This window comes from Cucumis melo, chromosome 1 (assembly GCF_025177605.1).
Source record: "Cucumis melo cultivar AY chromosome 1, USDA_Cmelo_AY_1.0, whole genome shotgun sequence".
NCBI classification, from domain to species: Eukaryota; Viridiplantae; Streptophyta; class Magnoliopsida; order Cucurbitales; family Cucurbitaceae; genus Cucumis; species Cucumis melo.
Window position 1 is genome coordinate 10,339,932 of NC_066857.1, and position 23,059 is coordinate 10,362,990.

The window sequence follows — 23,059 nt, forward strand, 5'->3', positions numbered from 1 at the left end:
ATAATTGCTAACCCCTCCTAAACCATTTGGAGTGATTCTATGCATGTTTGGTAAGTTAGGTACTTATGTTTTATCTCGCACACATCTCGCATGACTTGCACATTCCAAACTTTTACCATGCATTTCAAAATCAAATTGCTACCCCACCTAAGCCATTTGGAGTGATTCTATGCATGTTTAGTAAGTCTCTTAGGCCCTTATATTTTATCTTGCACACATCTCGCACGCTTCTCGCACATTCCAAACTTTCACTATATATTACGAAATCAAATTGCTACCCCTTCTAAGCCATTTGGAGTGTTTTCCAAGCTCAAATGAGATGTATGAAGGGATCTCCAATGGAATTTTACTAAGAATATAAAAATTCAAATCAAGGGATTTGCTTCACTCAAATGAAGGAGCTTTTATTTACCACTTTTATCTCATATATGCATCTTATATTTATATCGAACTTTGTAGGGTCCACTTATACAAGGTTTAATAATTCAGCCTGTAAATCTATGTGTGCTATTTCTTTACCGACAACAATGTCTTTTAACATACCTCCATATTTTCTTCGTCCCTTGAACTTTTTAGTTCCTGCAAAAATTGATTTATATATATATATATATATCATTTCATTATTGTTGACTGAGATGGAATTTAAACACTTGGAAACAACTGCATGAAAAAGATATAATGTCAAAATATTTCATTACACAATGCTTGGCTTCTTATCTCCGTAGTTATAGCATATATCTTTGCCAGGGTTTTTCGGGTCTTGCAAGCACATGCTATATTCATGAATGATCCATCTGCATGTGGTGCATTTCCCTGCATCCCTTTTGTCATCAAAGATATTGAACCAGTAGATTTGGTGTTGTCCAGTCCATGTGAAGCTGCAGAAAAACAATGTCGTCCCCACGAGGTTGGGTCTGAACTTGAACGAGTAGCCTTGTCCAAGCGGAAGGACATGGACTCCTAGGTCATCGTTCTTGGATTTGCAGTGAACGGTGACATGAATGCCATATTCAATTTGGTTGACGATTACGACTGTAGTTACTGGTTGGATGAAGATCGATCCTTGAATCGTACGTAGGTTACATAAAAAGAAAATTAGCAAAGATAGTGCAAGTGTTGGAGATGAGCCCATTTTTAAGGCGTCGGTTGAAACACAAAGGAAGACACGAGAATATGAGGCTTTATACCTTTTGCCTTGTATTGGTATATTGGGACGTGATAGGAATAGGGAATATATATACATAGGGTATGTGCAAAGAAAAAAAGTTGTTTTCTCGTTTGTTGGTAAAGAATGGTGTATATTTAAACTATAATATTTACTGTCGACGTTATTGTTTAAACGTTTGTGCAAAATAAGAAATGAGTAAAGTTACCTTTTGTTGGCATAAATTGCGACTTTTAAGTTGGTGAGGCAAAAAGGAAGGGGGAGGACATTAAAACAGTAAAAGCAATAAAACAAAAAGAAAAAAAAAGAGTCCATATTGCAACCTTGTAAATAATGAAGAGTTTAGTTTTATGTAGATATTATCACATTTCTTGAAAAAATAAACTGTTGTTGAAGTTAAACTGCTCGGGGTAAGGAAAGAGAGATTTCGTGTAGGAAGTTTTGAAATTTAACAAGCAAAAATTTTCTATATTTTGTGTTACATGTCTTGTGTTTTTTTTTTCTTTCACATATTGATTCTTATTATTATGACAGTATGCTAAACAAATTTTGAAACTAACAACGAAACATTTGTAAACTCACTTTTTATTGTTAAAAATGTTGTTATTATCTTGGGTAGGACGTAACCACGTTACTGTACTATATCGAATTTATCTTTATTTTCTACGCTCAAACATTGTAAAATAAATTGAGTGTGAAATGCTGTTACACCCATCCTATATGGAATCTATTGAAATTCTATGGACACTCCCGGAACAAAAGATCTCGAAACTTGCCAGTCGTTCCCTTCTTAAATTTTAGGAAATGTCTAAAATTGCTTTATTCTTTCATAAACTGTTACGTTGAGAAACCCTTTTGAAATATTCCATAGCTAGTATCTTTAGTTCATACACTATAGTTTGGATCAATGTGGTCTCCTATTTCGTCACCTTTTCCATCGAAACATATATATAAAGTAACAGTGTTTTGTCTGACTTTAAGGTAGTGATTTTTGAACAAATTTATATTGTTCAGACGTCGAAAATTTTCACATTTTTCAAGAAACTTCTCTAGTTACATGTGTATCGATCAAAGTACAAGAGGTAGCGAACCGCCCTTCATGATTGTTGTATAACGAAATTCGAGTTTGGTATATCCTCAAATATTTAAATCTACGTGGGTTCAATCGTTACATGTGTTGACCCTCGAGTTTTACAACACAGGTTTAATCGTATCAACAGTTGTAACGATCAATATATGAAGAAATTCGAGTTTGGTATCCTTTAATATTTAAATCTACATCGATTCAATTGTTAGAAATGTCGACCCTCGAGGTTTTCAATTGACGATAAAGAAGAGTAACCAAAACACCTCATTCTTTTTCTGGGGAATGGTCGAACATGGGTGCTTAAATGTAGAGAATAGAGTTCGACTGTAGACCAAAATTAATGATTCGATTATATGATGATTTAATTTCTTCGGGGTCTTGAATCATGTGAATAGCACGATGAAATCAACGAATTATAGAATAGATATTGCCTACTTTTGAACACAAAAGAGGGAGAGTGGGAGCGAAGATGAAACTTATGTACATTTTTTTATATATATATATATATATATCATTTCATTATTGTTGACTGAGATGGAATTTAAACACTTGGAAACAACTGCATGAAAAAGATATAATGTCAAAATATTTCATTACACAATGCTTGGCTCCTTATCTCCGTAGTTATAGCATATATCTTTGCCAGGGCTTTTCGGGTCTTGCAAGCACATGCTATATTCATGAATGATCCATCTGCATGTGGTGCATTTCCCTGCATCCCTTTTGTCGTCAAAGATATTGAACCAGTAGATTTGGTGTTGTCCAGTCCATGTGAAGCTGCAGAAAAACAATGTCGTCCCCACGAGGTTGGGTCTGAACTTGAACGAGTAGCCTTGTCCAAGCGGAAGGACATGGACTCCTAGGTCATCGTTCTTGGATTTGCAGTGAACGGTGACAGGAATGCCATATTCAATTTGGTTGACGATTACGACTGTAGTTACTGGTTGGATGAAGATCGATCCTTGAATCGTACGTAGGTTACATAAAAAGAAAATTAGCAAAGATAGTGCAAGTGTTGGAGATGAGCCCATTTTTAAGGCGTCGGTTGAAACACAAAGGAAGACACAAGAATATGAGGCTTTATACCTTTTGCCTTGTATTGGTATGATTGGGACGTGATAGGAATAGGGAATATATATACATAGGGTATGTGCAAAGAAAAAAAGTTGTTTTCTCGTGTGTTGGTAAAGAATGGTGTATATTTAAACTATAATATTTACTGTCGACGTTATTGTTTAAACGTTTGTGCAAAATAAGAAATGAGTAAAGTTACCTTTTGTTGGCATAAATTGCGACTTTTAAGTTGGTGAGGCAAAAAGGAAGGGGGAGGACATTAAAACAGTAAAAGCAATAAAACAAAAAGAAAAAAAAAGAGTCCATATTGCAAGCTTGTAAATAATGAAGAGTTTAGTTTTATGTAGATATTATCACATTTCTTGAAAAAATAAACTGTTGTTGAAGTTAAATTGCTCGGGGTAAGGAAAGAGAGATTTCGTGTAGGAAGTTTTGAAATTTAACAAGCAAAAATTTTCTATATTTTGTGTTACATGTCTTGTGTTTTTTTTTTCTTTCACATATTGATTCTTATTATTATGACAGTATGCTAAACAAATTTTGAAACTAACAACGAAACATTTGTAAACTCACTTTTTATTGTTAAAAATGTTGTTATTATCTTGGGTAGGACGTAACCACGTTACTGTACTATATCGAATTTATCTTTATTTTCTACGCTCAAACATTGTAAAATAAATTGAGTGTGAAATGCTGTTACACCCATCCTATATGGAATCTATTGAAATTCTATGGACACTCCCGGAACAAAAGATCTCGAAACTTGCCAGTCGTTCCCTTCTTAAATTTTAGGAAATGTCTAAAATTGCTTTATTCTTTCATAAACTGTTACGTTGAGAAACCCTTTTGAAATATTCCATAGCTAGTATCTTTAGTTCATACACTATAGTTTGGATCAATGTGGTCTCCTATTTCGTCACCTTTTCCATCGAAACATATATATAAAGTAACAGTGTTTTGTCTGACTTTAAGGTAGTGATTTTTGAACAAATTTATATTGTTCAGACGTCGAAAATTTTCACATTTTTCAAGAAGCTTCTCTAGTTACATGTGTATCGATCAAAGTACAAGAGGTAGCGAACCGCCCTTCATGATTGTTGTATAACGAAATTCGAGTTTGGTATATCCTCAAATATTTAAATCTACGTGGGTTCAATCGTTACATGTATTGACCCTCGAGTTTTACAACACAGGTTTAATCGTATCAACAGTTGTAACGATCAATATATGAAGAAATTCGAGTTTGGTATCCTTTCATATTTAAATCTACATCGATTCAATTGTTAGAAATGTCGACCCTCGAGGTTTTCAATTGACGATAAAGAAGAGTTACCAAAACACCTCATTCTTTTCTGGGGAATGGTCGGACATGGGTGCTTAAATGTAGAGAATAGAGTTCGACTGTAGACCAAAATTAATGATTCGATTATATGATGATTTAATTTCTTCGGGGTCTTGAATCATGTGAATAGCACGATGAAATCAACGAATTATAGAATAGATATTGCCTACCTTTGAACACAAAAGAGGGAGAGTGGGAGCGAAGATGAAACTTATGTACATTTTTTTTTATATATATATATATATCATTTCATTATTGTTGACTGAGATGGAATTTAAACACTTGGAAACAACTGCATGAAAAAGATATAATGTCAAAATATTTCATTACACAATGCTTGGCTCCTTATCTCCGTAGTTATAGCATATATCTTTGCCAGGGCTTTTCGGGTCTTGCAAGCACATGCTATATTCATGAATGATCCATCTGCATGTGGTGCATTTCCCTGCATCCCTTTTGTCGTCAAAGATATTGAACCAGTAGATTTGGTGTTGTCCAGTCCATGTGAAGCTGCAGAAAAACAATGTCGTCCCCACGAGGTTGGGTCTGAACTTGAACGAGTAGCCTTGTCCAAGCGGAAGGACATGGACTCCTAGGTCATCGTTCTTGGATTTGCAGTGAACGGTGACAGGAATGCCATATTCAATTTGGTTGACGATTACGACTGTAGTTACTGGTTGGATGAAGATCGATCCTTGAATCGTACGTAGGTTACATAAAAAGAAAATTAGCAAAGATAGTGCAAGTGTTGGAGATGAGCCCATTTTTAAGGCGTCGGTTGAAACACAAAGGAAGACACAAGAATATGAGGCTTTATATCTTTTGCCTTGGATTGGTATGATTGGGACGTGATAGGAATAGGGAATATATATACATAGGGTATGTGCAAAGAAAAAAAGTTGTTTTCTCGTGTGTTGGTAAAGAATGGTGTATATTTAAACTATAATATTTACTGTCGACGTTATTGTTTAAACGTTTGTGCAAAATAAGAAATGAGTAAAGTTACCTTTTGTTGGCATAAATTGCGACTTTTAAGTTGGTGAGGCAAAAAGGAAGGGGGAGGACATTAAAACAGTAAAAGCAATAAAACAAAAAGAAAAAAAAAGAGTCCATATTGCAACCTTGTAAATAATGAAGAGTTTAGTTTTATGTAGATATTATCACATTTCTTGAAAAAATAAACTGTTGTTGAAGTTAAATTGCTCGGGGTAAGGAAAGAGAGATTTCGTGTAGGAAGTTTTGAAATTTAACAAGCAAAAATTTTCTATATTTTGTGTTACATGTCTTGTGTTTTTTTTTTCTTTCACATATTGATTCTTATTATTATGACAGTATGCTAAACAAATTTTGAAACTAACAACGAAACATTTGTAAACTCACTTTTTATTGTTAAAAATGTTGTTATTATCTTGGGTAGGACGTAACCACGTTACTGTACTATATCGAATTTATCTTTATTTTCTACGCTCAAACATTGTAAAATAAATTGAGTGTGAAATGCTGTTACACCCATCCTATATGGAATCTATTGAAATTCTATGGACACTCCCGGAACAAAAGATCTCGAAACTTGCCAGTCGTTCCCTTCTTAAATTTTAGGAAATGTCTAAAATTGCTTTATTCTTTCATAAACTGTTACGTTGAGAAACCCTTTTGAAATATTCCATAGCTAGTATCTTTAGTTCATACACTATAGTTTGGATCAATGTGGTCTCCTATTTCGTCACCTTTTCCATCGAAACATATATATAAAGTAACAGTGTTTTGTCTGACTTTAAGGTAGTGATTTTTGAACAAATTTATATTGTTCAGACGTCGAAAATTTTCACATTTTTCAAGAAACTTCTCTAGTTACATGTGTATCGATCAAAGTACAAGAGGTAGCGAACCGCCCTTCATGATTGTTGTATAACGAAATTCGAGTTTGGTATATCCTCAAATATTTAAATCTACGTGGGTTCAATCGTTACATGTATTGACCCTCGAGTTTTACAACACAGGTTTAATCGTATCAACAGTTGTAACGATCAATATATGAAGAAATTCGAGTTTGGTATCCTTTCATATTTAAATCTACATCGATTCAATTGTTAGAAATGTCGACCCTCGAGGTTTTCAATTGACGATAAAGAAGAGTTACCAAAACACCTCATTCTTTTCTGGGGAATGGTCGGACATGGGTGCTTAAATGTAGAGAATAGAGTTCGACTGTAGACCAAAATTAATGATTCGATTATATGATGATTTAATTTCTTCGGGGTCTTGAATCATGTGAATAGCACGATGAAATCAACGAATTATAGAATAGATATTGCCTACTTTTGAACACAAAAGAGGGAGAGTGGGAGCGAAGATGAAACTTATGTACATTTTTATATATATATATATATCATTTCATTATTGTTGACTGAGATGGAATTTAAACACTTGGAAACAACTGCATGAAAAAGATATAATGTCAAAATATTTCATTACACAATGCTTGGCTCCTTATCTCCGTAGTTATAGCATATATCTTTGCCAGGGCTTTTCGGGTCTTGCAAGCACATGCTATATTCATGAATGATCCATCTGCATGTGGTGCATTTCCCTGCATCCCTTTTGTCGTCAAAGATATTGAACCAGTAGATTTGGTGTTGTCCAGTCCATGTGAAGCTGCAGAAAAACAATGTCGTCCCCACGAGGTTGGGTCTGAACTTGAACGAGTAGCCTTGTCCAAGCGGAAGGACATGGACTCCTAGGTCATCGTTCTTGGATTTGCAGTGAACGGTGACAGGAATGCCATATTCAATTTCGTTGACGATTACGACTGTAGTTACTGGTTGGATGAAGATCGATCCTTGAATCGTACGTAGGTTACATAAAAAGAAAATTAGCAAAGATAGTGCAAGTGTTAGAGATGAGCCCATTTTTACGGCGTCGGTTGAAACACAAAGGAAGACACAAGAATATGAGGCTTTATACCTTTTGCCTTGTATTTGTATGATTGGGACGTGATAGGAATAGGGAATATATATACATAGGGCATGTGCAAAGAAAAAAAGTTGTTTTCTCGTGTGTTGGTAAAGAATGGTGTATATTTAAACTATAATATTTACTGTCGACGTTATTGTTTAAACGTTTGTGCAAAATAAGAAATGAGTAAAGTTACCTTTTGTTGGCATAAATTGCGACTTTTAAGTTGGTGAGGCAAAAAGGAAGGGGGAGGACATTAAAACAGTAAAAGCAATAAAACAAAAAGAAAAAAAAAAGAGTCCATATTGCAACCTTGTAAATAATGAAGAGTTTAGTTTTATGTAGATATTATCACATTTCTTGAAAAAATAAACTGTTGTTGAAGTTAAATTGCTCGGGGTAAGGAAAGAGAGATTTCGTGTAGGAAGTTTTGAAATTTAACAAGCAAAAATTTTCTATATTTTGTGTTACATGTCTTGTGTTTTTTTTTTCTTTCACATATTGATTCTTATTATTATGACAGTATGCTAAAGAAATTTTGAAACTAACAACGAAACATTTGTAAACTCACTTTTTATTGTTAAAAATGTTGTTATTATCTTGGGTAGGACGTAACCACGTTACTGTACTATATCAAATTTATCTTCATTTTCTACGCTCAAACATTGTAAAATAAATTGAGTGTGAAATGCTGTTACACCCATCCTATATGGAATCTATTGAAATTCTATGGACACTCCCGGAACAAAAGATCTCGAAACTTGCCAGTCGTTCCCTTCTTAAATTTTAGGAAATGTCTAAAATTGCTTTATTCTTTCATAAACTGTTACGTTGAGAAACCCTTTTGAAATATTCCATAGCTAGTATCTTTAGTTCATACACTATAGTTTGGATCAATGTGGTCTCCTATTTCGTCACCTTTTCCATCGAAACATATATATAAAGTAACAGTGTTTTGTCTGACTTTAAGGTAGTGATTTTTGAACAAATTTATATTGTTCAGACGTCGAAAATTTTCACATTTTTCAAGAAACTTCTCTAGTTACATGTGTATCGATCAAAGTACAAGAGGTAGCGAACCGCCCTTCATGATTGTTGTATAACGAAATTCGAGTTTGGTATATCCTCAAATATTTAAATCTACGTGGGTTCAATCGTTACATGTATTGACCCTCGAGTTTTACAACACAGGTTTAATCGTATCAACAGTTGTAACGATCAATATATGAAGAAATTCGAGTTTGGTATCCTTTCATATTTAAATCTACATCGATTCAATTGTTAGAAATGTCGACCCTCGAGGTTTTCAATTGACGATAAAGAAGAGTTACCAAAACACCTCATTCTTTTCTGGGGAATGGTCGGACATGGGTGCTTAAATGTAGAGAATAGAGTTCGACTGTAGACCAAAATTAATGATTCGATTATATGATGATTTAATTTCTTCGGGGTCTTGAATCATGTGAATAGCACGATGAAATCAACGAATTATAGAATAGATATTGCCTACTTTTGAACACAAAAGAGGGAGAGTGGGAGCGAAGATGAAACTTATGTACATTTTTATATATATATATATATATATATATATCATTTCATTATTGTTGACTGAGATGGAATTTAAACACTTGGAAACAACTGCATGAAAAAGATATAATGTCAAAATATTTCATTACACAATGCTTGGCTCCTTATCTCCGTAGTTATAGCATATATCTTTGCCAGGGCTTTTCGGGTCTTGCAAGCACATGCTATATTCATGAATGATCCATCTGCATGTGGTGCATTTCCCTGCATCCCTTTTGTCGTCAAAGATATTGAACCAGTAGATTTGGTGTTGTCCAGTCCATGTGAAGCTGCAGAAAAACAATGTCGTCCCCACGAGGTTGGGTCTGAACTTGAACGAGTAGCCTTGTCCAAGCGGAAGGACATGGACTCCTAGGTCATCGTTCTTGGATTTGCAGTGAACGGTGACAGGAATGCCATATTCAATTTGGTTGACGATTACGACTGTAGTTACTGGTTGGATGAAGATCGATCCTTGAATCGTACGTAGGTTACATAAAAAGAAAATTAGCAAAGATAGTGCAAGTGTTAGAGATGAGCCCATTTTTAAGGCGTCGGTTGAAACACAAAGGAAGACACAAGAATATGAGGCTTTATACCTTTTGCCTTGTATTTGTATGATTGGGACGTGATAGGAATAGGGAATATATATACATAGGGCATGTGCAAAGAAAAAAAGTTGTTTTCTCGTGTGTTGGTAAAGAATGGTGTATATTTAAACTATAATATTTACTGTCGACGTTATTGTTTAAACGTTTGTGCAAAATAAGAAATGAGTAAAGTTACCTTTTGTTGGCATAAATTGCGACTTTTAAGTTGGTGAGGCAAAAAGGAAGGGGGAGGACATTAAAACAGTAAAAGCAATAAAACAAAAAGAAAAAAAAAAGAGTCCATATTGCAACCTTGTAAATAATGAAGAGTTTAGTTTTATGTAGATATTATCACATTTCTTGAAAAAATAAACTGTTGTTGAAGTTAAATTGCTCGGGGTAAGGAAAGAGAGATTTCGTGTAGGAAGTTTTGAAATTTAACAAGCAAAAATTTTCTATATTTTGTGTTACATGTCTTGTGTTTTTTTTTTCTTTCACATATTGATTCTTATTATTATGACAGTATGCTAAAGAAATTTTGAAACTAACAACGAAACATTTGTAAACTCACTTTTTATTGTTAAAAATGTTGTTATTATCTTGGGTAGGACGTAACCACGTTACTGTACTATATCAAATTTATCTTTATTTTCTACGCTCAAACATTGTAAAATAAATTGAGTGTGAAATGCTGTTACACCCATCCTATATGGAATCTATTGAAATTCTATGGACACTCCCGGAACAAAAGATCTCGAAACTTGCCAGTCGTTCCCTTCTTAAATTTTAGGAAATGTCTAAAATTGCTTTATTCTTTCATAAACTGTTACGTTGAGAAACCCTTTTGAAATATTCCATAGCTAGTATCTTTAGTTCATACACTATAGTTTGGATCAATGTGGTCTCCTATTTCGTCACCTTTTCCATCGAAACATATATATAAAGTAACAGTGTTTTGTCTGACTTTAAGGTAGTGATTTTTGAACAAATTTATATTGTTCAGACGTCGAAAATTTTCACATTTTTCAAGAAACTTCTCTAGTTACATGTGTATCGATCAAAGTACAAGAGGTAGCGAACCGCCCTTCATGATTGTTGTATAACGAAATTCGAGTTTGGTATATCCTCAAATATTTAAATCTACGTGGGTTCAATCGTTACATGTATTGACCCTCGAGTTTTACAACACAGGTTTAATCGTATCAACAGTTGTAACGATCAATATATGAAGAAATTCGAGTTTGGTATCCTTTCATATTTAAATCTACATCGATTCAATTGTTAGAAATGTCGACCCTCGAGGTTTTCAATTGACGATAAAGAAGAGTTACCAAAACACCTCATTCTTTTCTGGGGAATGGTCGGACATGGGTGCTTAAATGTAGAGAATAGAGTTCGACTGTAGACCAAAATTAATGATTCGATTATATGATGATTTAATTTCTTCGGGGTCTTGAATCATGTGAATAGCACGATGAAATCAACGAATTATAGAATAGATATTGCCTACTTTTGAACACAAAAGAGGGAGAGTGGGAGCGAAGATGAAACTTATGTACATTTTTATATATATATATATATATATATATATATATCATTTCATTATTGTTGACTGAGATGGAATTTAAACACTTGGAAACAACTGCATGAAAAAGATATAATGTCAAAATATTTCATTACACAATGCTTGGCTCCTTATCTCCGTAGTTATAGCATATATCTTTGCCAGGGCTTTTCGGGTCTTGCAAGCACATGCTATATTCATGAATGATCCATCTGCATGTGGTGCATTTCCCTGCATCCCTTTTGTCGTCAAAGATATTGAACCAGTAGATTTGGTGTTGTCCAGTCCATGTGAAGCTGCAGAAAAACAATGTCGTCCCCACGAGGTTGGGTCTGAACTTGAACGAGTAGCCTTGTCCAAGCGGAAGGACATGGACTCCTAGGTCATCGTTCTTGGATTTGCAGTGAACGGTGACAGGAATGCCATACTCAATTTGGTTGACGATTACGACTGTAGTTACTGGTTGGATGAAGATCGATCCTTGAATCGTACGTAGGTTACATAAAAAGAAAATTAGCAAAGATAGTGCAAGTGTTGGAGATGAGCCCATTTTTAAGGCGTCGGTTGAAACACAAAGGAAGACACAAGAATATGAGGTTTTATACCTTTTGCCTTGTATTTGTATGATTGGGACGTGATAGGAATAGGGAATATATATAGATAGGGTATGTGCAAAGAAAAAAAGTTGTTTTCTCGTGTGTTGGTAAAGAATGGTGTATATTTAAACTATAATATTTACTGTCGACGTTATTGTTTAAACGTTTGTGCAAAATAAGAAATGAGTAAAGTTACCTTTTGTTGGCATAAATTGCGACTTTTAAGTTGGTTAGGCAAAAAGGAAGGGGGAGGACATTAAAACAGTAAAAGCAATAAAACAAAAAGAAAAAAAAAAGAGTCCATATTGCAACCTTGTAAATAATGAAGAGTTTAGTTTTATGTAGATATTATCACATTTCTTGAAAAAATAAACTGTTGTTGAAGTTAAATTGCTCGGGGTAAGGAAAGAGAGATTTCGTGTAGGAAGTTTTGAAATTTAACAAGCAAAAATTTTCTATATTTTGTGTTACATGTCTTGTGTTTTTTTTTTCTTTCACATATTGATTCTTATTATTATGACAGTATGCTAAAGAAATTTTGAAACTAACAACGAAACATTTGTAAACTCACTTTTTATTGTTAAAAATGTTGTTATTATCTTGGGTAGGACGTAACCACGTTACTGTACTATATCGAATTTATCTTTATTTTCTACGCTCAAACATTGTAAAATAAATTGAGTGTGAAATGCTGTTACACCCATCCTATATGGAATCTATTGAAATTCTATGGACACTCCCGGAACAAAAGATCTCGAAACTTGCCAGTCGTTCCCTTCTTAAATTTTAGGAAATGTCTAAAATTGCTTTATTCTTTCATAAACTGTTACGTTGAGAAACCCTTTTGAAATATTCCATAGCTAGTATCTTTAGTTCATACACTATAGTTTGGATCAATGTGGTCTCCTATTTCGTCACCTTTTCCATCGAAACATATATATAAAGTAACAGTGTTTTGTCTGACTTTAAGGTAGTGATTTTTGAACAAATTTATATTGTTCAGACGTCGAAAATTTTCACATTTTTCAAGAAACTTCTCTAGTTACATGTGTATCGATCAAAGTACAAGAGGTAGCGAACCACCCTTCATGATTGTTGTATAACGAAATTCGAGTTTGGTATATCCTCAAATATTTAAATCTACGTGGGTTCAATCGTTACATGTATTGACCCTCGAGTTTTACAACACAGGTTTAATCGTATCAACAGTTGTAACGATCAATATATGAAGAAATTCGAGTTTGGTATCCTTTCATATTTAAATCTACATCGATTCAATTGTTAGAAATGTCGACCCTCGAGGTTTTCAATTGACGATAAAGAAGAGTTACCAAAACACCTCATTCTTTTCTGGGGAATGGTCGGACATGGGTGCTTAAATGTAGAGAATAGAGTTCGACTGTAGACCAAAATTAATGATTCGATTATATGATGATTTAATTTCTTCGGGGTCTTGAATCATGTGAATAGCACGATGAAATCAACGAATTATAGAATAGATATTGCCTACTTTTGAACACAAAAGAGGGAGAGTGGGAGCGAAGATGAAACTTATGTACATTTTTTTTATATATATATATATATCATTTCATTATTGTTGACTGAGATGGAATTTAAACACTTGGAAACAACTGCATGAAAAAGATATAATGTCAAAATATTTCATTACACAATGCTTGGCTCCTTATCTCCGTAGTTATAGCATATATCTTTGCCAGGGCTTTTCGGGTCTTGCAAGCACATGCTATATTCATGAATGATCCATCTGCATGTGGTGCATTTCCCTGCATCCCTTTTGTCGTCAAAGATATTGAACCAGTAGATTTGGTGTTGTCCAGTCCATGTGAAGCTGCAGAAAAACAATGTCGTCCCCACGAGGTTGGGTCTGAACTTGAACGAGTAGCCTTGTCCAAGCGGAAGGACATGGACTCCTAGGTCATCGTTCTTGGATTTGCAGTGAACGGTGACAGGAATGCCATATTCAATTTGGTTGACGATTACGACTGTAGTTACTGGTTGGATGAAGATCGATCCTTGAATCGTACGTAGGTTACATAAAAAGAAAATTAGCAAAGATAGTGCAAGTGTTGGAGATGAGCCCATTTTTAAGGCGTCGGTTGAAACACAAAGGAAGACACAAGAATATGAGGCTTTATACCTTTTGCCTTGTATTGGTATGATTGGGACGTGATAGGAATAGGGAATATATATACATAGGGTATGTGCAAAGAAAAAAAGTTGTTTTCTCGTGTGTTGGTAAAGAATGGTGTATATTTAAACTATAATATTTACTGTCGACGTTATTGTTTAAACGTTTGTGCAAAATAAGAAACGAGTAAAGTTACCTTTTGTTGGCATAAATTGCGACTTTTAAGTTGGTGAGGCAAAAAGGAAGGGGGAGGACATTAAAACAGTAAAAGCAATAAAACAAAAAGAAAAAAAAAGAGTCCATATTGCAACCTTGTAAATAATGAAGAGTTTAGTTTTATGTAGATATTATCACATTTCTTGAAAAAATAAACTGTTGTTGAAGTTAAATTGATCGGGGTAAGGAAAGAGAGATTTCGTGTAGGAAGTTTTGAAATTTAACAAGCAAAAATTTTCTATATTTTGTGTTACATGTCTTGTGTTTTTTTTTTCTTTCACATATTGATTCTTATTATTATGACAGTATGCTAAACAAATTTTGAAACTAACAACGAAACATTTGTAAACTCACTTTTTATTGTTAAAAATGTTGTTATTATCTTGGGTAGGACGTAACCACGTTACTGTACTATATCGAATTTATCTTTATTTTCTACGCTCAAACATTGTAAAATAAATTAAGTGTGAAATGCTGTTACACCCATCCTATATGGAATCTATTGAAATTCTATGGACACTCCCGGAACAAAAGATCTCGAAACTTGCCAGTCGTTCCCTTCTTAAATTTTAGGAAATGTCTAAAATTGCTTTATTCTTTCATAAACTGTTACGTTGAGAAACCCTTTTGAAATATTCCATAGCTAGTATCTTTAGTTCATACACTATAGTTTGGATCAATGTGGTCTCCTATTTCAACACCTTTTCCATCGAAACATATATATAAAGTAACAGTGTTTTGTCTGACTTTAAGGTAGTGATTTTTGAACAAATTTATATTGTTCAGACGTCGAAAATTTTCACATTTTTCAAGAAACTTCTCTAGTTACATGTGTATCGATCAAAGTACAAGAGGTAGCGAACCGCCCTTCATGATTGTTGTATAACGAAATTCGAGTTTGGTATATCCTCAAATATTTAAATCTACGTGGGTTCAATCGTTACATGTATTGACCCTCGAGTTTTACAACACAGGTTTAATCGTATCAACAGTTGTAACGATCAATATATGAAGAAATTCGAGTTTGGTATCCTTTCATATTTAAATCTACATCGATTCAATTGTTAGAAATGTCGACCCTCGAGGTTTTCAATTGACGATAAAGAAGAGTTACCAAAACACCTCATTCTTTTCTGGGGAATGGTCGGACATGGGTGCTTAAATGTAGAGAATAGAGTTCGACTGTAGACCAAAATTAATGATTCGATTATATGATGATTTAATTTCTTCGGGGTCTTGAATCATGTGAATAGCACGATGAAATCAACGAATTATAGAATAGATATTGCCTACTTTTGAACACAAAAGAGGGAGAGTGGGAGCGAAGATGAAACTTATGTTCATTTATATATATATATATATATATATATATATATCATTTCATTATTGTTGACTGAGATGGAATTTAAACACTTGGAAACAACTGCATGAAAAAGATATAATGTCAAAATATTTCATTACACAATGCTTGGCTCCTTATCTCCGTAGTTATAGCATATATCTTTGCCAGGGCTTTTCGGGTCTTGCAAGCACATGCTATATTCATGAATGATCCATCTGCATGTGGTGCATTTCCCTGCATCCCTTTTGTCGTCAAAGATATTGAACCAGTAGATTTGGTGTTGTCCAGTCCATGTGAAGCTGCAGAAAAACAATGTCGTCCCCACGAGGTTGGGTCTGAACTTGAACGAGTAGCCTTGTCCAAGCGGAAGGACATGGACTCCTAGGTCATCGTTCTTGGATTTGCAGTGAACGGTGACAGGAATGCCATATTCAATTTGGTTGACGATTACGACTGTAGTTACTGGTTGGATGAAGATCGATCCTTGAATCGTACGTAGGTTACATAAAAAGAAAATTAGCAAAGATAGTGCAAGTGTTGGAGATGAGCCCATTTTTAAGGCGTCGGTTGAAACACAAAGGAAGACACAAGAATATGAGGCTTTATACCTTTTGCCTTGTATTGGTATGATTGGGACGTGATAGGCATAGGGAATATATATACATAGGGTATGTGCAAAGAAAAAAAGTTGTTTTCTCGTGTGTTGGTAAAGAATGGTGTATATTTAAACTATAATATTTACTGTCGACGTTATTGTTTAAACGTTTGTGCAAAATAAGAAATGAGTAAAGTTGCCTTTTGATGGCATAAATTGCGACTTTTAAGTTGGTGAGGCAAAAAGGAAGGGGGAGGACATTAAAACAGTAAAAGCAATAAAACAAAAAGAAGAAAAAAGAGTCCATATTGCAACCTTGTAAATAATGAAGAGTTTAGTTTTATGTAGATATTATCACATTTCTTGAAAAAATAAACTGTTGTTGAAGTTAAATTGCTCGGGGTAAGGAAAGAGAGATTTCGTGTAGGAAGTTTTGAAATTTAACAAGCAAAAATTTTCTATATTTTATGTTACATGTCTTGTGTTTTTTTTTTCTTTCACATATTGATTCTTATTATTATGACAGTATGCTAAACAAATTTTGAAACTAACAACGAAACATTTGTAAACTCACTTTTTATTGTTAAAAATGTTGTTATTATCTTGGGTAGGACGTAACCACGTTACTGTACTATATCAAATTTATCTTTATTTTCTACGCTCAAACATTGTAAAATAAATTGAGTGTGAAATGCTGTTACACCCATCCTATATGGAATCTATTGAAATTCTATGGACACTCCCGGAACAAAAGATCTCGAAACTTGCCAGTCGTTCCCTTCTTAAATTTTAGGAAATGTCTAAAATTGCTTTATTCTTTCATAAACTGTTACGTTGAGAAACCCTTTTGAAATATTCCATAGCTAGTATCTTTAGTTCATACACTATAGTTTGGATCAATGTGGTCTCCTATTTCGTCACCTTTTCCATCGAAACATATATATAAAGTAACAGTGTTTTGTCTGACTTTAAGGTAGTGATTTTTGAACAAATTTATATTGTTCAGACGTCGAAAATTTTCACATTTTTCAAGAAACTTCTCTAGTTACATGTGTATCGATCAAAGTACAAGAGGTAGCGAACCGCCCTTCATGATTGTTGTATAACGAAATTCGAGTTTGGTATATCCTCAAATATTTAAATCTACGTGGGTTCAATCGTTACATGTATTGACCCTCGAGTTTTACAACACAGGTTTAATCGTATCAACAGTTGTAACGATCAATATATGAAGAAATTCGAGTTTGGTATCCTTTCATATTTAAATCTACATCGATTCAATTGTTAGAAATGTCGACCCTCGAGGTTTTCAATTGACGATAAAGAAGAGTTACCAAAACACCTCATTCTTTTCTGGGGAATGGTCGGACATGGGTGCTTAAATGTAGAGAATAGAGTTCGACTGTAGACCAAAATTAATGATTCGATTATATGATGATTTAATTTCTTTGGGGTCTTGAATCATGTGAATAGCACGATGAAATCAACGAATTATAGAATAGATATTGCCTACTTTTGAACACAAAAGAGGGATAGTGGGAGCGAAGATGAAACTTATGTACATTTTTTTATATATATATATATATATCATTTCATTATTGTTGACTGAGATGGAATTTAAACACTTGGAAACAACTGCATGAAAAAGATATAATGTCAAAATATTTCATTACACAATGCTTGGCTCCTTATCTCCGTAGTTATAGCATATATCTTTGCCAGGGCTTTTCGGGTCTTGCAAGCACATGCTATATTTATGAATGATCCATCTGCATGTGGTGCATTTCCCTGCATCCCTTTTGTCGTCAAAGATATTGAACCAGTAGATTTGGTGTTGTCCAGTCCATGTGAAGCTGCAGAAAAACAATGTCGTCCCCACGAGGTTGGGTCTGAACTTGAACGAGTAGCCTTGTCCAAGCGGAAGGACATGGACTCCTAGGTCATCGTTCTTGGATTTGCAGTGAACGGTGACAGGAATGCCATATTCAATTTGGTTGACGATTACGACTGTAGTTACTGGTTGGATGAAGATCGATCCTTGAATCGTACGTAGGTTACATAAAAAGAAAATTAGCAAAGATAGTGCAAGTGTTGGAGATGAGCCCATTTTTAAGGCGTCGGTTGAAACACAAAGGAAGACACAAGAATATGAGGCTTTATACCTTTTGCCTTGTATTGGTATGATTGGGACGTGATAGGAATAGGGAATATATATACATAGGGTATGTGCAAAGAAAAAAAGTTGTTTTCTCGTGTGTTGGTAAAGAATGGTGTATATTTAAACTATAATATTTACTGTCGACGTTATTGTTTAAACGTTTGTGCAAAATAAGAAATGAGTAAAGTTACCTTTTGTTGGCATAAATTGCGACTTTTAAGTTGGTGAGGCAAAAAGGAAGGGGGAGGACATTAAAACAGTAAAAGCAATAAAACAAAAAGAAAAAAAAAGAGTCCATATTGCAACCTTTTAAATAATGAAGAGTTTAGTTTTATGTAGATATTATCACATTTCTTGAAAAAATAAACTGTTGTTGAAGTTAAATTGCTCGGGGTAAGGAAAGAGAGATTTCGTGTAGGAAGTTTTGAAATTTAACAAGCAAAAATTTTCTATATTTTGTGTTACATGTCTTGTGTTTTTTTTTTCTTTCACATATTGATTCTTATTATTATGACAGTATGCTAAACAAATTTTGAAACTAACAACGAAACATTTGTAAACTCACTTTTTATTGTTAAAAATGTTGTTATTATCTTGGGTAGGACGTAACGACGTTACTGTACTATATCGAATTTATCTTTATTTTCTACGCTCAAACATTGTAAAATAAATTGAGTGTGAAATGCTGTTACACCCATCCTATATGGAATCTATTGAAATTCTATGGACACTCCCGGAACAAAAGATCTCGAAACTTGCCAGTCGTTCCCTTCTTAAATTTTAGGAAATGTCTAAAATTTCTTTATTCTTTCATAAACTGTTACGTTGAGAAACCCTTTTGAAATATTCCATAGCTAGTATCTTTAGTTCATACACTATAGTTTGGATCAATGTGGTCTCCTATTTCGTCACCTTTTCCATCGAAACATATATATAAAGTAACAGTGTTTTGTCTGACTTTAAGGTAGTGATTTTTGAACAAATTTATATTGTTCAGACGTCGAAAATTTTCACATTTTTCAAGAAACTTCTCTAGTTACATGTGTATCGATCAAAGTACAAGAGGTAGCGAACCGCCCTTCATGATTGTTGTATAACGAAATTCGAGTTTGGTATATCCTCAAATATTTAAATCTACGTGGGTTCAATCGTTACATGTATTGACCCTCGAGTTTTACAACACAGGTTTAATCGTATCAACAGTTGTAACGATCAATATATGAAGAAATTCGAGTTTGGTATCCTTTCATATTTAAATCTACATCGATTCAATTGTTAGAAATGTCGACCCTCGAGGTTTTCAATTGACGATAAAGAAGAGTTACCAAAACACCTCATTCTTTTCTGGGGAATGGTCGGACATGGGTGCTTAAATGTAGAGAATAGAGTTCGACTGTAGACCAAAATTAATGATTCGATTATATGATGATTTAATTTCTTCGGGGTCTTGAATCATGTGAATAGCACGATGAAATCAACGAATTATAGAATAGATATTGCCTACTTTTGAACACAAAAGAGGGAGAGTGGGAGCGAAGATGAAACTTATGTACATTTTTTTATATATATATATATATATCATTTCATTATTGTTGACTGAGATGGAATTTAAACACTTGGAAACAACTGCATGAAAAAGATATAATGTCAAAATATTTCATTACACAATGCTTGGCTCCTTATCTCCGTAGTTATAGCATATATCTTTGCCAGGGCTTTTCGGGTCTTGCAAGCACATGCTATATTCATGAATGATCCATCTGCATGTGGTGCATTTCCCTGCATCCCTTTTGTCGTCAAAGATATTGAACCAGTAGATTTGGTGTTGTCCAGTCCATGTGAAGCTGCAGAAAAACAATGTCGTCCCCACGAGGTTGGGTCTGAACTTGAACGAGTAGCCTTGTCCAAGCGGAAGGACATGGACTCCTAGGTCATCGTTCTTGGATTTGCAGTGAACGGTGACAGGAATGCCATATTCAATTTGGTTGACGATTACGACTGTAGTTACTGGTTGGATGAAGATCGATCCTTGAATCGTACGTAGGTTACATAAAAAGAAAATTAGCAAAGATAGTGCAAGTGTTGGAGATGAGCCCATTTTTAAGGCGTCGGTTGAAACACAAAGGAAGACACAAGAATATGAGGCTTTATACCTTTTGCCTTGTATTGGTATGATTGGGACGTGATAGGAATAGGGAATATATATACATAGGGTATGTGCAAAGAAAAAAAGTTGTTTTCTCGTGTGTTGGTAAAGAATGGTGTATATTTAAACTATAATATTTACTGTCGACGTTATTGTTTAAACGTTTGTGCAAAATAAGAAATGAGTAAAGTTACCTTTTGTTGGCATAAATTGCGACTTTTAAGTTGGTGAGGCAAAAAGGAAGGGGGAGGACATTAAAACAGTAAAAGCAATAAAACAAAAAGAAAAAAAAAGAGTCCATATTGCAACCTTTTAAATAATGAAGAGTTTAGTTTTATGTAGATATTATCACATTTCTTGAAAAAATAAACTGTTGTTGAAGTTAAATTGCTCGGGGTAAGGAAAGAGAGATTTCGTGTAGGAAGTTTTGAAATTTAACAAGCAAAAATTTTCTATATTTTGTGTTACATGTCTTGTGTTTTTTTTTTCTTTCACATATTGATTCTTATTATTATGACAGTATGCTAAACAAATTTTGAAACTAACAACGAAACATTTGTAAACTCACTTTTTATTGTTAAAAATGTTGTTATTATCTTGGGTAGGACGTAACCACGTTACTGTACTATATCGAATTTATCTTTATTTTCTACGCTCAAACATTGTAAAATAAATTGAGTGTGAAATGCTGTTACACCCATCCTATATGGAATCTATTGAAATTCTATGGACACTCCCGGAACAAAAGATCTCGAAACTTGCCAGTCGTTCCCTTCTTAAATTTTAGGAAATGTCTAAAATTGCTTTATTCTTTCATAAACTGTTACGTTGAGAAACCCTTTTGAAATATTCCATAGCTAGTATCTTTAGTTCATACACTATAGTTTGGATCAATGTGGTCTCCTATTTCGTCACCTTTTCCATCGAAACATATATATAAAGTAACAGTGTTTTGTCTGACTTTAAGGTAGTGATTTTTGAACAAATTTATATTGTTCAGACGTCGAAAATTTTCACATTTTTCAAGAAACTTCTCTAGTTACATGTGTATCGATCAAAGTACAAGAGGTAGCGAACCGCCCTTCATGATTGTTGTATAACGAAATTCGAGTTTGGTATATCCTCAAATATTTAAATCTACGTGGGTTCAATCGTTACATGTATTGACCCTCGAGTTTTACAACACAGGTTTAATCGTATCAACAGTTGTAACGATCAATATATGAAGAAATTCGAGTTTGGTATCCTTTCATATTTAAATCTACATCGATTCAATTGTTAGAAATGTCGACCCTCGAGGTTTTCAATTGACGATAAAGAAGAGTTACCAAAACACCTCATTCTTTTCTGGGGAATGGTCGGACATGGGTGCTTAAATGTAGAGAATAGAGTTCGACTGTAGACCAAAATTAATGATTCGATTATATGATGATTTAATTTCTTCGGGGTCTTGAATCATGTGAATAGCACGATGAAATCAACGAATTATAGAATAGATATTGCCTACTTTTGAACACAAAAGAGGGAGAGTGGGAGCGAAGATGAAACTTATGTACATTTTTTTATATATATATATATATATATCATTTCATTATTGTTGACTGAGATGGAATTTAAACACTTGGAAACAACTGCATGAAAAAGATATAATGTCAAAATATTTCATTACACAATGCTTGGCTCCTTATCTCCGTAGTTATAGCATATATCTTTGCCAGGGCTTTTCGGGTCTTGCAAGCACATGCTATATTCATGAATGATCCATCTGCATGTGGTGCATTTCCCTGCATCCCTTTTGTCGTCAAAGATATTGAACCAGTAGATTTGGTGTTGTCCAGTCCATGTGAAGCTGCAGAAAAACAATGTCGTCCCCACGAGGTTGGGTCTGAACTTGAACGAGTAGCCTTGTCCAAGCGGAAGGACATGGACTCCTAGGTCATCGTTCTTGGATTTGCAGTGAACGGTGACAGGAATGCCATATTCAATTTGGTTGACGATTACGACTGTAGTTACTGGTTGGATGAAGATCGATCCTTGAATCGTACGTAGGTTACATAAAAAGAAAATTAGCAAAGATAGTGCAAGTGTTGGAGATGAGCCCATTTTTAAGGCGTCGGTTGAAACACAAAGGAAGACACAAGAATATGAGGCTTTATACCTTTTGCCTTGTATTTGTATGATTGGGACGTGATAGGAATAGGGAATATATATACATAGGGTATGTGCAAAGAAAAAAAGTTGTTTTCTCGTGTGTTGGTAAAGAATGGTGTATATTTAAACTATAATATTTACTGTCGACGTTATTGTTTAAACGTTTGTGCAAAATAAGAAATGAGTAAAGTTACCTTTTGTTGGCATAAATTGCGACTTTTAAGTTGGTGAGGCAAAAAGGAAGGGGGAGGACATTAAAACAGTAAAAGCAATAAAACAAAAAGAAAAAAAAAAGAGTCCATATTGCAACCTTGTAAATAATGAAGAGTTTAGTTTTATGTAGATATTATCACATTTCTTGAA